The 18,461-nt window shown below is 40.1% G+C and overlaps 1 protein-coding gene and 1 long non-coding RNA gene across 2 annotated transcripts in view; both read left to right on the forward strand.

Moving 5' to 3' along the window:
- The window catches only part of LOC114554979 (mucin-5AC-like), a 108,041-nt gene that overhangs the window by 35,208 nt on the left and 54,372 nt on the right, over positions 1–18,461 (forward strand). The gene's annotated exons all lie outside the window — the stretch shown is intronic.
- On the forward strand, positions 5,128–6,301 carry LOC114562084 (uncharacterized). Its single transcript, XR_003693441.1, has 5 exons — positions 5,128–5,250; positions 5,506–5,656; positions 5,752–5,795; positions 5,886–6,114; positions 6,218–6,301. It is a non-coding gene; the product is annotated as an uncharacterized LOC114562084 (long non-coding RNA).

Consider the following 18,461-nt stretch of genomic DNA (forward strand, 5'->3'; position numbering starts at 1 on the left):
CTCAAACATCTCTCTCAGAAAAGGCCAAGGATGACCGGGAATGTCTTGCTGCTTAATTTTCAATCATGTTGCCGTCCATACTACTATGTGCTAACGTTACCGCCATCAAGCCGCAATGCCTTGCCGCAAATGAATGCCGCCGAATCTGTTGAGTTGTCTTGTGGTGGTGTGTCAACTGCAACGTATATTCCCATCCAATTAGATTGAATTTGGTATTGATGACGCGAAAAATAATAACGATAACTCCACTGAAATTATTTAAAACTAAAGTAACGAGCCAATTTTGTAAATGTAAGGAGTAGAAAGTACCGATATTCGTGTTAAAATGTAAGGAGTAAAAGAAATACATGAAAGTAATTTCAGATATGTCTCTTCTCAGCAGCCTGTGCTCCTCCCATGGTGGCCTTCAACTGCTCTGCTAATGACCCAGTTGCAAAAGGAACTGAGTGTGAGAAGAGCTGCAACACATTAGACATGGCCTGTGTGAGTCACCTTTTGCCCAATATAAAGAAACATTTACCTACAAATACAGATTATAAGATTATGTCTAGGTCAAATATTTGGATAATCTGAGCTCTGAGGTAGGTTAAATATTTTCTCTGCTGGTGCATAAATGTAACCTATGACTTTGAACTGTACATTTGATCTCTTCTGCAGATGGCCACAGGGTGTGTCTCCGGCTGTATGTGTCCATCTGGGATGGTGTCTGATGGTAAAGGAGGCTGCATTAAGCCAGAGGCTTGTCCTTGTGTTCACAACGGTGTCTCCTACCAGCCTGGAGAGACCACCAAGGTGGACTGCAATACCTGGTAAGTTACTGTAAACACAAGTAGAGTGAAATGATGTAACGATAAAGCTATAACTTTTCAGCAGGTACCTGATTCTTTTGGTTACACCTCCATCTGTGACTGACATGTACTACACTTTTTTTTTCCGATTGCTAAATGACAACTAGAACCACGTGCGAAACTCTAACTACAATCTGCACAGCAGCAGTTCATGTGGACCAAACTCTAGTTCGTTTTTCATAGCTTGAACAGTTTTCAAAAGCTAACACACTTATCCCATGGCTTTAATTACCATTTACAGCACTTTGTTTAAATGCTAACACACTGCTGTCAAAACTGTTAACCACACATTCAAAACAGAATGGATTTCAACCTGGTGCATTTCAAACACTGCTGATTGCAATTTAAGCTGCAAACCTAAGCATGTGTCTTGTTTGACACTTGTTAGTGAACACATACAGTACCAGTCAAACGTTTGGACATGCTTTCTCATTACTGTATATATATAGGAAAAAGATCAGAAAGCCTTTTTTCCAGAAATGTACCAAGATAGACAGGTTGGTGGAGGGAGAAGAGTGGTAGGGAGAGTGCAAATGCGGAGGAGGAGGAAGACCTAGAAGAAGACAACAAGATGTCATTTTCTGATGAAATAAGGGCTACACTTATAGACCACGTTGTTAAAAAAGATTTTTAGAAATGAAAAATGCATGTGGAAGAAGTTCACTTTAAAGAAAATATAGATTTGTGTGAAGTCTCTCAACTTATTCAAACTGTAAAGATTACAAGTTTATAATTTCTGTATTGGTTTTTGATGGTAGTGTTTTTCTCTCAGTGTGTTCTGAGTGACAGTGTGTGCTGTCTCGATGAGGATTGTTCAAAGAGTTTCACTGTACTGAGCCTGTTTTGACATGTGTGAAGAGTTGTGTTGCTTGGAATGAGTTTTGCAGGTGATGTTAACTGTTTAGCTCAGGTGACTGTTCATAATGCAGACTGTGGTTAGAGTTTTGCACATGTGGCTTCAGTTGGGACCACTGTTTAGCAAATGAAAAGAAAGCTGTTAATAAATTGTGTTTTATTATAAACATGATGCCATCTAATCAGTATCTGTTTACAGCACTTGTAAAGACAGGAAGTGGCACTGCACTACCAACCAGTGTGATGGAACCTGCTTTGTCTATGGTGATGGACACTACATGACTTTTGATCAGAAGCGCTTCACATTTGATGGCAATTGTGAATACATTGTTGCTCAGGTATAAATGCACACATAATATTAAATAACAAATAATGAAACCAAAATCATTAACTTTGACCTTGTCCTACAAAAGGTCTGGTTTGCTGCACAAAATCAAAGGGATGCCATACTCTTGGATGTTGCATGCAAGCAGAGACAGACAATAAGCATTTGAAATGTTATGACCTGTCTCTCTTAGTCACGCTGTTATAGTTACGCTGTTATAGTTCTAGACTGCCGGGGGACTTCCTTCCTTCCTTTGACACACTGAGTTGCTCTCTCCTCTCCCTTTCTATAACTATTACTATAACTATCTGTGTGTATCCCGTCCCAGAAATGCTTGTTACTAATCCTAGCTTCTGGGGAGTTTACTCCCCGGAGTCCTTATGTTTTTTCCCCCAGCGTATTTCCTTGGAGAACGTTGGCACCACGATCCTGGTTCCAGCTGTCGCCGTGGTCCTGCTGCACTCCCTGCTGAACCCTGCAGCTTCCCGCTACATCCAGTCACTGTTCCATTATTAATGTGACTAATATTGCCACTGTTCATCACACCCCCAACCGGCCTGTCAGACACCGCCTACCAAGAGCCTGGGTCTGTCCGAGGTTTCTTCCCAAGAGGGAGTTTTTCCTCGCCACTGTCGCACTGCTTGCTCTTGAGGGAATTACTGTAATTGTTGGAATTGTTGGGGCTTTGTAAATTATAGATTGTGGTCTAGACCTACTCTATCTGTAAAGTGTCTCGAGATAACCTATGTTATGATTTGATACTATAAATAAAATTGAATTGAAAGTGTGTGTGTGTGTGTGTGTGTGTGTGTGTGTGTGTGTGTGTGATGACTACTGTGGCAGTGCTCAGACTAATGGAACTTTCAGAGTGGTCACTGAGAATGTTCCTGTGAAACCACAGGAACCACCTGCTCCATGACCATCAAGATCTTCCTGGGGATAAACAGTCATATAAAATGTTTCAAAAAAACAACTTCAGTTTCCTGAGATGTTGAGATGAGTGAAATTAGCAGTGCATGTATAAAATTAACCAAAATACATTTTGGTTAATTTTTTAGAGTGCAGAACTGATTCTAGCAGAGGGAAGCTACCAGCTGCTTTCAAGTGGAAAGCCCAAAATATAAGGTAACACTGCAGTATGTGAAAGGAGGTGACTACAATTGATCTGTTCAGACAACAAAAGACAATCTTTGCTTTGATATTATATTATATAATAATGTAAGGAACTCAGGGTTATGTGTGTGGGCTGTGTGGCAACTATGATGACAATGCAAATAATGACTTCACCACAAGGTGCCATGCTGTGGTGGTATTACCCACTGGTGTTTGGGAACAGCTGGAAGGATTCACCAATTACAGAGATGCTCACAGCATCACCAGCCCCTGCACAGCAAACCCATAGAGACAGGCGTGGGCCCAGAAACAGTGCAGCATTATCCAGAGTGACGTCTTCTCTCCCTGCCACTCCATTGTAGGTTGTTGTTGAAGTGGAGACCATGTTAAACTAATAATAGAGTCCAGCTTGAAAAAAAAAAATCATTTATCATGCCCCCTTTCAGTGTTAAGTAATTATATATTACTGTATATCATTTGATAATTATTTGCAAGGCATTAACATTTATGCAGTCTAATGTGGTGAGGAACTATTTTATATACTGTCGCATGGTTTAATCTCTGACAATATTCTCTAAAATGTTCACATGACCTGTACTAAAATGCTGATATAGTTAATTATAGTAGAGTAATTAGTAACTGTCGGATGACTGTAGTGGAGTAAAAAAATATTTTTTTGACTCTTAGCAGCAGTACCTTTCCTGCTCTTTCATACCTGTTTATAACTCATTAGTGTATACTCTTACACTTGTTTTAGGTGGATCCTGCTCCATACTATGAGGCATGTGTATTTGACTCCTGTGCTTGTGACACAGGTGGAGACTGTGTTTCTGCACTGCTGTGGCTGCTTATGCTGAATCCTGTAATCAAGCTGGCGCCTGTATACGATGGAGAACCCCAAAGATTTGTTGTGAGTAACAAAGATGAAACTTATTTTTAAGATAAAGAAAGACAAGTTTAACAGGGTTGCATCAAGTAGCAAGCAAAACTATCCAATTTTGTAGTTACTCAGTACTGTAATATCGCTATACTATCAAATCTGTAATAGCTTGTATCAATAACTCATACAATATAAACACAATTATAACCATTTGTCATCATCAGTAATATCTATATTTCTGCCCTAGGCCTTTTTAAAGACGGAATCTTAAATGCTGTTGATTCATTTTGAGATCTGGGACCAATATTTATTAAAGTTCTGAGAACTACTATTGCTGTAAGAACCAACGTAAAAAGTTATTTTCTAAAACTAAAGAATAAGACACATTTATCATGCAATTTACTCCCATATACAAGGGGTTTCAGACTAATCTTTCAGAGATCATAGTTCTCAAGTGTTTACCATAACTGAAGAAAAACTTCAGGATCACAACGTTAAAGGATTTCATGATTACTATATCATTTTCTTAGGAAACTATTCGGGTAAATTCTTAATTATTTTCAGCACCATTTAACACAGCAAGGGACAGATCAATAATCATCACCATTAGCATCTAACAATGAGTTCAATAAGTTTGCTACATCACATCAACCTTTTTTAATGTCCCACCCCATCCAAGCTGTGATTGGGTGATTCACTGATGTTTTGGTCACTCCATGAAAGCCTTGAAGGTGGCTGCCATACACTGCTCTTGGTAATAGGGTATCAGCGCTCAGCTGCTTTATCAAGCATGTCCATGCCCTCTAAGGGCCAGTCTGAAAAGGGATTATCAAGCTGATCATTTTCATTTAAAACTAGGGCAGTGGATACCTAAAGGTTAAAGGCTTTCCATCAGACACACAGGCCACTTTATTTTAACCAATTTCCAAGAAAGATGAAATTGAAATAGAAAATGAGTATTGCAATGCTCTGGTTTCAGGGCAATGTACCATGTCTGCCTAGTATAAAGGTAAAAAAGGCTATGAACAACCACAAAAATCATGAATGGATCTGAATAATCCAGTCTGGAATGTGTCTATACTAAGTGTTTTTTTTCCTAGCTATCTTCTGTGATTACTACAATCCCCCTGGTGAATGTGAATGGCACTACATGCCATGTGGATCTCCATGTATGAAATCCTGCAGGAACCCCTCCGGCAGCTGCTCGCCACAGATGCCTCCTCTAGAAGGTACAACATGACACGTTTTCATAACTTGACCTAACCTACAATCACATTAAATTCAATTGATGCACATCAATTGTCTTTTTTACATTGGCTGTATTAAAGTTGTGTTTATTAAATTGACGAATAATATCAATATCAAGGCCAGGTGATCACAAAAACTATTTTAACTGGTGGAATCCATGGTTTGGCAATAATGCCAACAAGTAATAAGTAACCAATTTCTTGCATTGTATAAACAGCCGTTTGCTTTTTAATTAGGTTGCTATCCAAAATGTCATCCTGCTCAGCCATACTTTGATGAGGATACAATGACATGTGTGTTAAAAGAACAATGTGGCTGCTACGATAAATAGGGGAAACACTACAATGATAGTGACAAAGTGCCAACAACTGAAAACTGTCAAACATGGTAGGTCTACATTACATGTCCCAATCAAGGTTATTTGTGGTAGGTTAAAATAAAACAAATCAAAACTGACATATTTCATGTTTTCTTTCTTGAAGTACATGCAGTTCAATGACTATCCAATGTCAGTATGATGCCCAAGGTATGCAAATATTTGGAGAGATTGTTGGTTGCAAAAAATATATACTTATGTTAGGTTAATATGTTAACAATACATCTCCTCTTTTGACAGCCTGTACTTGCACATATAATGGAAACAAATATCCCCCTGGAAATGTAATTTATAACACAACAGATGGACATGGTAACTGCCATCACAGCAGTGTGTGGAAATAATGGTACCACTGACCACAGTTCATATAGATGCCCAGTATCCACACCGACAACACATGTGCCCATTACAACCACTACTATAGCCAGCCAGTCTACAACCACCTTTGTTTTTTCATCAACCACACAAGGTATGTGCAAGGTATTCATTTTGGAAAGTGAACACATAGTAAGCTGTATTATACTACGTAAGATTCACCACATAACCAACACATATATCATGTGTGTCCACAGAGCCACACACAGTCCCAGTCCCATGTAATCCTTGTAATTGGTCGCCATGGTATGATACCAGCTTCCCGACACTGGGAACTCCAGGAGGAGACATTGAAACATACGAAAAAATTAGAGAGGCAGGGCACAAGATGTGCCAAGCCAAGTCAGATCCAATGCAGAGCTGAGAAATTCCCTAATGCCACCATTGAAAATGTGGGACAAGTGGTGGGATGTAATCTGGCGAATGGGCTGACTTGCAGAAATGAACACCAGTTAGGACCATTGGCCTTGTGCTTTAACTACCAAGTCAGAGTTCTGTGTTGTGACTATAGTGTATGCCCAACAGAGCCTACTCCTTCTACAACACCTTCAATACCTACAACGACTAAAGATGTTACCAAAACACCTTGTCAGGAAACATTATGCTACTGGTCACAATGGATAAATTCTGACTATCCTGAAGCACTATCCGCTGACTCCCCTAAATCAATTGAAACAAAAAGTGACATGTAATAACCAAGGACTCCTGTGTGAGAACAGGTTACAGTATCCTCCCATATGTTTCAATTATGAAATAAAGGTAAAGTGTTGCAAGACAGTGATGTGCAACACATCACCAAAACGTACTATTTCTTTCACAACCATACCGACTAAACCACCTTCTACTACAAACACCACACCCTCTACCCCAACTGAAACAACATCTCAGCCACCTACAACTACTAGTACAACCACTACCACACCTTTTACCACAGTTCCAATTACAACATCTTCAACTACGACAACCAATACACCTTCTACAACAACCAAAACAACAACAACTCAGCCACCTACAACTACTAGTACAACCACTACCACACCTTCTACCACAGTTCCAACTACAACACCTTCAACTAGGACAACCACTACACCTTCTACAACAACTGAAACAACATCAACTCAGCCACCTACAACTAATACTACAACAACTACACCTTCTACCACATTTCCAACTACAATACCTTCAACTCCCTCAAGTACAGTTCCAACTACAACACCTTCAACTACGACAACCATTACACCATCAACCACAACTGAAACACCAACCACTAGTCAGCCACCAACATTTACACCTTGCCCAGGGGGACATGATGTGACATGTGGGTTTTCAGAATGGATTAATCGTGGCAAGCCCACACCCGGCCCTGATGGTGGAGACAATGAATCCATCCAGAATGTAATCTCTGCAGGTTAACATATATGCTCAGCTCCTGAAGAAGTCCAATGTAGAGCTATTCTTTACCCAGGACTTTCCATGTCACAGGTGGGACAAAATGTGATTTGCAATAAAGATGTTGGTCTCATACGCTACAACAAACAACAAGGGCTTCAGCAAGAGTGTTTTGATTATGAGATTAAATTTAAATGCTGTGGGTGTCCAACACAAGATTATTCTACTACAGTTCCAACATCAACATCTTCAACTCTCTCAACTACAGTTCCAACTACAACACCTTCAACTACGACAACCACTACACATTCTACTACAACTGAAACAACAACAACTCAGCCACCTACAACTACTAGTACAACCACTACACCTTCTACCACAGTTCCAACTACAACACCTTCAACTCCCTCAACTACAGTTTCAACTACAACACCTTCAACTCCCTCAACTACAGTTCCAACTACAACACCTTCAACTACGACAACCATTACATCATCACCACAACTGAAACACCAACCACTAGTCAGCCATCAACATCTACACCTTGCCCAGGGGGACATGATGTGACATGTGGGTGGTCAGAATGGATTATTCGTGGCAAGCCCACATCAGGCCCTGATGGTGGAGACAATGAATCCATCCAGAATGTAATCTCTGCAGGTTACCATATATGCTCAGCTCCTGAAGAAGTCCAGTGTAGAGCTATCCTTTACCCAGGACTTTCCATGTCACAGGTGGGACAAAATGTGATTTGCAATAAAGATGTTGGTCTCATACGCTACAACAAACAACAAGGGTTTCAGCAAGAGTGTTTTGATTATGAGATTAAATTTAAATGCTGTGGGTGTCCAACACAAGATTATTCTACTACAGTTCCATCATCAACATCTTCAACTCTCTCAACTACAGTTCCAACTACAACACCTTCAACTACGACAACTACACCATCTACAACAACTGAAACAACAACTCAGCCACCTACAACCACTACACGATCAACCACAACTGAAACACCAACCACTAGTCAGCCACCAACATCTGCTGTTCAAACTAAAACACCTTCAACTCCCTCAACTTCAGTTCCAACTACAACACCTTTAGCTCCTTCCCCCACAAGTCCAACTACAGCACCTTCAACTACGACATCCACTACACCTTCTACCACAACTGAAACAACAATTCCGTCACCTACACCTACTAGTACAACCACAACACCTTCTACCACAACTGAGTTACCTATAGTCACAGGAAAACCCTCTCAACCAACTACTGTGCCATCTACTGCAGCTCAAATTTGCCATTGCCGTTATAATGGTATCATGTTCCCACCTGGTAAGTTCTGCTTTATAAAGTCACACACTTTTTAACATGTATCTATTTCAGACATCATTGTGCAAAATCCTTGTCACCATTTTAACTTAACAAATCTAGTCACAATAATGTAATCCCTACATGACACATTAAAACTTTGGCCAGCTAACTTAAAGGTGCTCTAAGTGATGTGATGCGTTTTTTAGGCTACAACATTTTTTTGTCACATACAGCAAACATCTCCTCACTATCCGCAGGCTGCCTGTCCCCTGAACAAACTGTAAAAAGACGCGGTCTCTGTAGACAGCTCAGGCTCCACAAACGCCAACAAAAACAAACTGCGCCAGCCTGCCCCCCGAACCAGAACAAACAGTGTTCCAGCCAATAACCGACAAGAAGGAGCTGGTTGAGTCATGAATACGCATTGTGGAAGTAGCCTACATGCTAACGCTGCTGTAGTGATTGCTCAACCAGCTCCTTCTTGTCGGTTATTGGCTGGAACACTGTTTGTTATGGTTCGTGGGGCAGGTTGGCACAGTTTGTTTTTGTTTGCTGTTTGTGGAGCCTGGGCTGTCTACAGAGACCGTGTTTTTTTACAGTGTGTTCAGGGGAAAGGCAGCTCGCGGATAGTGAAGAGAGGTTTGCTGTATGTGACGAAAAATGTTGTATCATAAAAAACGCGTCACATCACTTAGAGCACCTTTAACTATTTTATGTTGAACATGTGGCAAACCATCTTTACTAAACATACTTTTATTGAACAATTAAAGGGTTATTTAATTTTTTGTCAACGTGGACACCATTTGGTGTCTAAGTGACTAATGTCAACAAAAATCTTTGAAATTAGTCCAATACTGAGCGAGATACGCTGTAATTGGCAGCCGCAAACCAGGCTGCAATGCAATCATAAAAGGCATTTGTGCATCGTTGACAAGCTCAAATTGTTATTTTAAGTGTCTAACAACATTATGGAAAGAATAGACCTTTTTGTTTAAGAGTAAGATCATTTTTGTTTAAAAAGCTCAAAAATCGCTTTTGCCGAACCCACGTTAAAAGTATCGTTTATTTAAATGGAGTCTTGTATTTAAATAAACAATACTTTTAACGTTTAAAGAGCCAACATATTTTCTCATGTTAATGGGTAAATTATGTATTTTCAACCAAAACAGAGTGGTGATTGTTGGAACAGTGGAAAGACGAACTAAGGTTTATAATTTATTTTGTTTTTGTCGGCTTTGTGTGTTACGATGATAAAATTATTATTTATTCAAATAGAGTCTGGTGAGTATAATGATAGTGATTCCGGCTATGTTTTTATGTTAAACAAAAAGGATCTTTCTCTTTAAAAAAAAGGTGGACCTCTGTAGGAATCTTTTCCATAATGACAGTTAGAACAATAATGTGAGCATGTGAGTGGTAAAACAAGCACACTGAGTGAACGTAAATTGAAGATGCGCAATTTCCAATAACTTACATTTTAGCTTTTTTTCGATGCTGCTGACTGCAGCGGTCTTGCTTAGTACTGGACCAATTTCAAATATTCTTGTTCCCATCAGTAGGAAAAAGGTTAACCTAGATGGCACACCACAGTTGTCAAGCCCCTCTGTTTTGAACTCTGGCTCTGTGTTCCCACAGAGGTCAGCACTGTCAAGACGAGTTAAGCTAAGCTTAGTTTCCAAAGTATCAGTATCTTTGGAATAGCCTTGTAGTGAGAGTGTACAGCTGCTCTTTCATTTGTCAAAGAGACACCTGAAATTATTGATTGATTGATTGATTGATTGATTGATTGATTGATTGATCTATGGGATGGACAGTATATAGTGCATACATGTTATATATGATAGCCTCTGTACTATATATCATGTGTGATATGTGACAAACCCCTTTTCGACAATCTCCCTGTGCCTCATTTTCAGACTCAATAGTCTACAATATGACGGACCATGATGGCTACTGTTATATAGGGTACTGCAATGAAAGCTGTCATATAGTAATCAAAGACCACCATCCATGTAATAAACCAGGGAATTCTTTAACTTTATTTGTATACACAATTGTTAAGTAGTAGCCTACTGCTTAATCCTTAAAATGTTATCATTAAATTTGCTAAGGATATTGTATGACTAATTCATATGGTATTTTATGACAATACCAGCCCTCTCTGTTTTTTTATTTATTTCAATCTATGATTGTCCCCATAGGATGGTGAAATTTGGAAGGAGAGTAACTGTCTTGTAGGAACATGTGATAATGGCAAGGTGACCTATAACCATACACAGTACCAGTGTCCAACTCCAAAGGCCGTAGTATGTGCAAATAACTTCCCTGCTATTGAAGTGCTGGATGATGACAGATGCTGCTTCCACTATGAATGCCAATATAAGTCTGACCCTCAAAAATGATGCTTGGTTGCAAAACCCTAAGGTTAAACAATGTGAAAGCATTTTAACAGTTTTTTTATATTTTACTTATATTTGATTTAACACTGGATTGGATGTCTTAGATGATACCCAGATTACGTGAAATGTAATTTTAAAAATGAAATATATACATTTTGTTTGAAGGTATCTGCTATGGTTGGGGAGACCCCCATTATGTCACCTTCGATGGAACCTACTATGTTTTTCAAGGCAACTGTTCCTACTGGCTGATGAAGGAGATATTGCCCAAATACAAATTCAGTGTTATGATCGATAACTACTACTGGGGTTATGCTGAAGGCTTGGCCTGTCCTCAGTCCATCACTGTATTTTACAAAAGCTACAGAATTTGTATAATGCAGAAGGAGGTCAATGGCATTTACACAAATCAGGTAATTAAATGACACTATTATCTTTCTCCATTTTTAATTCAAACTAAAATGTTTAATTATCCTGGCAGCAATTGCCTTTTTTGTGCAAATTCAACCACTGGTTTGGACTCCATACCTGACAGCCCAACTCATCAAAGTGACGACCAATTGACCAAGCCTCGGTTTTTGACACGTTGGGAGTGAGACTGTGTTCTACCTGACCTGATTCTTATTTGTAAAACCTGTCCAAAGAATGACTTACTGTTGGTGGATTGGACCTTACAAAGACTTGCATCATGGGTTATTTCGGACATTTATATCATAATGCTTTTTGTTTTAGACCACTGTGAATGGAAAGCATGTGAGTCCTGCATACCAGAATGGTGACTTCCGTATAACCTCCACCGGTATAGAGACAGTGCTTGTCATCCCTGAAATCCATGCCAAGATCACCTTCTCAGGGCTCATATTCAGTTTCCACCTGCCCTATAGTAAATTTGACGGCAACACCGAGGGACAGTGTGGTGAGTCCTGCAGTAGAAATTAATAGTATCTTACTCAATGTAGAGTTTGGACAGCAGTTGATAAATGACATGTTTATGAATAGAAGTTAAATATTTTGTGAACCTGATATTGAACAGAACAGATATAACTTATTGTACCTATTTAAACCATTCTGCAATCAGTATGATTCATAATGCTGTGGGTTTCTTTAGGCACATGTGACAACAACCGGACAGATGACTGCATGTTGCCAAGTGGCAAAATTGATCCATGCTAACAACACATACGCATCTACGCCTATGCCTATGCCTATGTCTATGTCTACACCTAGCACCTGCGATACAACCATCTGTGAGATCATTAAGGGCAGGTAGGATGAAAAGCGCAAAACATTTCAGAAATTGCACTAGTCATCTGTATCATCAGGTTCAAACATTGGTTAGTTTGAATAATACATCTCCGCTGTGGATTTAAGAATGTAAAAATTCTTCAAATCACATGTTCTATGTATTTAATAGTTTTTTATTTAATCAATAGTAAGGGAGTGTTTTATAAACAGTCTATATGAGCAGTGGACATTACCTTGACTATTTTAACTTTGAACACAGATCAAATCTGAATTAATGCTGTCCAATTAACATGAAGCTCACATCAGAACAAGGAGCCCATTAAGTGTTAACCTACGTTTTATTTATCACTGCACATGAATAATATCCCCTCTTAAAGATAAAGGTTGGGTTAAAAATGTATTAAAATATTTGCCACACTTAGGGGTGCCAGAGGGGGGGTCGAGGCCTAATATTAATTCTATCACTGTCATGTCATGCCTGAATATGCTATTGCATAAATTAAGACAGCTGTCTGAATGACAAAAGGTTATTACTTTAACAGATAAATGAAGCCTTCCGTGTTACGGATTCCATCTTTGGAAAAAACCTTTTTAGACAAATTACATTCCAGCTTTGAAACACACCTGACAAGCAATACTGGTTTAATCACTTCTTGATAATGTGTAATGATGCATTCAGTTTGTCCATACTGACTATAAATCCAATTTTCCTCAGTGTGTTTGAAGCTTGCCACAAGGTTATTGACTACACTCCATTTGTTGTGGCCTGTGAGTTTGACATTTGCCACATGCACATAAATCACGTTGGCTGCACCAGCTTACAAACCTATGCTGATGCCTGTGCTGAGACTGGACTGTGTATTGACTGGAGAAGTGCCACCAACAGACTCTGTGGTATGCAACCTGAATATGTCATGTTATAGTTAAGCACTACTACTATTACCTTTAATAACAACATTACAGCAGTGACCTTAGCTAAATGATAATTTTTCTCTTTTCATCTCTTAATAGAATATACATTTCCAAGGCCCAAAGTCTATCGGGGGTGTGCCCCTCAGGTGGAGGCTACCTGTGATTCCTAGTACAGCAATTTACCAACACATTGTTGTTGCTCATCACACTCAATCAATTTTCATTCATTTATGCTTTGACCACAGTATGTGTTTGTTCCTTTAGGTACAACCAGAAATTCATTTATATTGTCAGTGAGTTCAGTGCCATGACAAATGTGAAGCTGGAGAGTTGCTTCTGGCCAGATTACTTCTTCCTCCTCTAATGAATGTGTGCCCACCTGTGGTAAGAGCAGATAGCACTACTAGGATCAAGCTTTATTCTTAATAGTCACATACAATGTAGTGAAATTATATTACTGCATTTAACCCATCCTAAGTATTAGGATGAGAGACACTTTGACATGTGGCCAGAAGAGCCTGGGATTGATCTGCCAACCTTGTGGTTGAGGGGTAACCACTCTACCTCCAAGCCACAGCCACCCCAATACTATATGGCAACAGCTATGGAAGCTATGAACTTTTTAATGGCCTTTTGTGACTAAGTAACCAGTTCCTCTTTTATGCCATAAACCCAGGTTTGCACCATGACAACAACATATTTCTCTCTTTGACCTTAATGTTTTACCATAACTTTGCCATACTGTAGCTGATTGTAGAATGATTCAAGAAACATTCCAAAATGTAATTATTTAATCCACTGTTTTGCAGAACTACCAACTTTTCTGATGGTCTGCACATGATACAAGTTTCAGCTTCACCTGTTTAGTCTCTTTTTGTCTACATCTAAAAACAAAACTTATTTAGCTTAAGCAGTGATTTAAGATTTAAGAAAGCTGAGACTCAAGCCATCAAAGCTGTAAGTATTGCTGTATTTTAATCAGCCAATTAAAATACAGACCATGCACCTGACTACTGTATCTGCAGCAGAGCGAGTAGTGACCCCTCGCTATAACACAGTGCCTGAGTTAAAGGGGCGTTAGAATGCAAAACCGATTTTACCTTGTCATAGTTGAAAATGTTTGGAGGAGTAAATAGGACATACATAGAACCTCAAAATCCCATTGACACCTCTTTCCTCTGCAAATCTCACAATTTGAAACTGCTGCTGAAAACGGGCGAATCTCAACAGATCTAAAAGTTGACGTCAACTTCTCAACTCCTAGGGCCCTAACGATCTGAAACGCAAGTATGAAACGCAAAACGCAAGTAGCTTTGTGGGCGGATCTCGGGCGCTGTTGCTATTATACCGGCGGGATAAATAAGTCTTGCGCCCGACGCAAATCTAAAATGGGTTGGTCTGAAGTAGCTAGGTGTGGTTTGGGCGTAACGTGCAATAAACCAATCAGAGCGTCATCTCACATTTTAAGAGCAGGCGCGCTTGTTCCATGGTGGATTGCTATTATAACGGCGGATTTGCCTGGCGCACGAGATGCGGCAAAGTAATAAATGCCCGTCTTGGCCTGGTGGCGATGTTGCTGGGCCTCTTGGGCGGATCTCCACAGTCTGGAGAGGATTGCTGCAGCCATGGAGCGTGGGCCTCCAAACGCACTACCTGCCCCTGTTGTGCCCCTTCCTCTTCCCCCCACTCCATCTCCGTCCACCCGCTACGCAGGAGCACATCGCGCATTGCCACCCCCGGACCAGAATCCGCCGGGGTGTCCAATCCCACCGTAGTTCAACATCACGTCTCCTTAAGTCCTCTAATATTTCCTCATTTATGTCATCAACACCTCCATGATTCATGGAAATGTTGTGTAAAACACAACAAGCCACAAAGAATGCTGTGACTTTTTGAGGACTGTACTGTAAAGTGCCTCTTGACCTATCCAAACACCTGAAGCGCATTTTCAGTAATATTTTCCTTTGTAATTATGTATGGTTTGCAAAAATGGGAACTGCTGTGTCCGTTTAGATGAGAGAAGTGTATGCGCGTTATGCACACGCTACATTATGGCTAAGCATGCGCCCCTAAAATACCATCTGAATAACGAGCTACTGACGAGCTTTAGAATAGCGCCGCTGACTTTAGACCAGGTTTTTCTTGGCGGAATTGTTTTCTGAAACTGCAAAATAGCACCAAGTAACGTTTGCGCCTGAACACGCCTCCTCTTTTCGCAGAACTGCCCCCGGGAGCGCAAATACATTCCCTATTTTACCGACGTGCGTCTGTAGAGGGAAAAGTCCGCTGTGCGTCGGGTGCAAAATAGGAATGATACATGCGTCGGTGTACAAAGGCAATTGCGCTGGGTGCAAGATAGGGCCCCTAGTCTTTGTCATGCCCCAACATTTGCATAGGATACACCACTGACCTGAGGTCAGCTTAGTCTTCTGAATCTAGCTAGGTCACACAGATCTCAGAGGTCAAATATGGGCCATTTTACGAAAATTGATGGCTAATTGCAAATTTTGTCCGACTGTGTGTCGCAGTTCAGCAGGAGCTCAGCAGGCTAACATGACTGCGGCCGGTGCTGCCTTACCGCCCGGTGTGTCCTCCTTGTTAGACCCCGGCTCACTGTGAGCTAAATGGATCTCCGTCACGACCGGAAGCCGGTCACCGTTCGTGGGTGACTGGACTACCAAATGCCGAGGCCCTGACAGAGCTCCAGGGCCTGCACTTAGTCACGATCTTTACCCCTAGGATTGAAGGAAATCCTGCAGCTAATAAAACCCCTCATATTCACAAAAATGCATTAAATTGAAATCGGACACAAGCGTTAGCTTTGTAAGACCTTATGGTAGCTGTTATATAAGTGGCGTGAGGAAATTCAAACTGTAAATATACTATAGTTATACCGAAAGTGTAGCTAGCTAGCTAGCCTCGATCTTTAGCTACCCATTGGATTGAATGGACACTAGCAGCTAACGAAACCCCTCCTATTCACAAAAATGCATTAAATTGAAATTGGACACAAGCGTTAGCTTTGTAAGACCTTATGGTAGCTGTTATATAAGTGGTGTGAGGAAATTCAAACTGTAAATATATTATAGTTATACCGAAAGTGTAACTAGCTAGCTAGCTTCGATCTTTAGCTACCCATAGGATTGAATGGACACTAGCAGCTAACGAAACCCCTCCTATTTACAAAAATCCATTAAATTGAAATCGGACACAAGCGTTAGCTGTGTAAGACCTTAGGGTAGCTGTTATATAAGTGGCGTGATGAAATTCAAACTGTAAATATATTACAGTTATGCCGGCAGCCGGGCAGCTCCGCAGAGCCCCGAGCTGCCGTAACCCAGTAACGGCAGCAGGACTGCCGCTGTCTCGTCAGACTGTGTGGACCTCCTGAAATCTGACACGTCTTACCAAATTTGCATTTAGCCATACATTTTCATAAAACGGCTCATATTTGAGCTTTATATAGTTGATTTCTCGCATAAGAAAGTCTCAGAAGTGAATATAGTAACGAAACATTGCAGTGTCTGAAATATGAGACCTGCTGTCTCGTCTCCAATGTGTTTCTATGTAGTTCGCTCAAACCAATTCATGAGCATACCATATTTGGAAGAAAAGCTCTTGTTACAAATAGGGCCATATTCACAGGGTAGTTAAGTGCCCATAAAATAGCATTCGGGCAATTTTTAGCCCAACCAATGATACATATCCTATTAGGAGACCTTAAGGAACAGTGTGAAATACCCTATATAATCATTCTATCACCGCTTTAAGGACTGTCAATCCAGTTTTTAAAACAATGTTTAGAATAAGAAGTGGGACAATAAGAAGAATAGAAAGAATAATATTTTATTAACCTAGCAAGGGAAAATTATTTTTTTTTAATAATAGAAAGGACATATACTTTATATTTTTCTCCAAATAGAAATTTGTCGGCTGTCAAATGGAAGTTGGACACAGGTAAATGATTTGTCTACGATGCCAGTTCCTTTTTATTAACCTTTGGAAAGGCCCAAATAGCTTATAATACAATAAACATTGTGTCCTCAGGCCAATTCTATGTGGAGAGAAAACTCTAAAGATATATGTGAGGAGGACACACTGCAGGTCAGCTGCCGTCCCGTGTCCTGTCCAGCACAGCCGTCCCTCAGCTGTGATGAAGAGGGTCAGGTCAAGGTCACTGAAATAGTTGGCTGCTGTCAAAAGGAGAAGTGTGGTAAGTGAGCACCAAGAAGGTAGCCAAACCAAAATATATATACTGTATTTAAATGTGTAAATCCATCCATTTTTGTACTATGTAATTGTAAAGGATTTGCCACGTGTTCGTTTCTTGCTTGTTCTGAAAACCAAGGTTTTTTTAAGGACTTGCTTTCCAGTGAAAGAGCTCTTTAGAGTTATTTATATAATAAATGTTTATCTTACATTTGCTGCCGTGAACATCCCCTCCTTCGTTCATCCACCTGTGTCTCTGAACAGATTGTGATGGGACGCAGTGCTCTGGTCTTGTGCCATCCTGTCCTCTTGGTTTTATTCTAAACACAACTAAGGAAGTCTGCTGTTGGAAATAGTCCTGCAGTGCTTGTGCATACTGGAACACTGGCCAGGTTTCATTTTTACCACAGTGAAAAAAGATGTGGTGAAAACTGTGATGGTTACATGTTAATTTAAGTGCACATGTGATAGTCTGTTAATGTAGTGACAGTGTTTAGGCAGGATTAATCATGTCCTTATGCAATAGAAACTTTTTTTTGCATCACATTTAAAATGCTTGCTTGATTGGTTTACTTCACAACAATCAAAAATACCAGGTGAGATCTCACATCTTACTACCACCCTCATGTGAAACTGATGTGAATTGACTACAGAATAAAAGAATACATGAGGGCTTTGTTTAATACAGATTGTATGATTGTGTCATTTTTATGTATCGCTGTGTGTACTTAGTCCATAGCATTCCCACCAATTGGTCCCACAACATCCCATTTAGACAGTAAAAGCCGTAAACATATTCTTTGTAAATCTTTACAATCATTCCTTGCAACAGCTTGCCTTGTTGCATGATCCAAACTTTCTTCAAAACTTGCTATTAACAGCGTGTAGCTTGCTAGCTCGAAGTTTGTTGTTGTTTCCCGAAGTGAAGTGAGTTTGAGAACGGCAACACATAGAGCAGAATGTGAGGGACATCCAG

The sequence above is a fragment of the Perca flavescens genome, chromosome 1 (assembly GCF_004354835.1).
Source record: "Perca flavescens isolate YP-PL-M2 chromosome 1, PFLA_1.0, whole genome shotgun sequence".
In the NCBI taxonomy this organism is placed as follows: domain Eukaryota; kingdom Metazoa; phylum Chordata; class Actinopteri; order Perciformes; family Percidae; genus Perca; species Perca flavescens.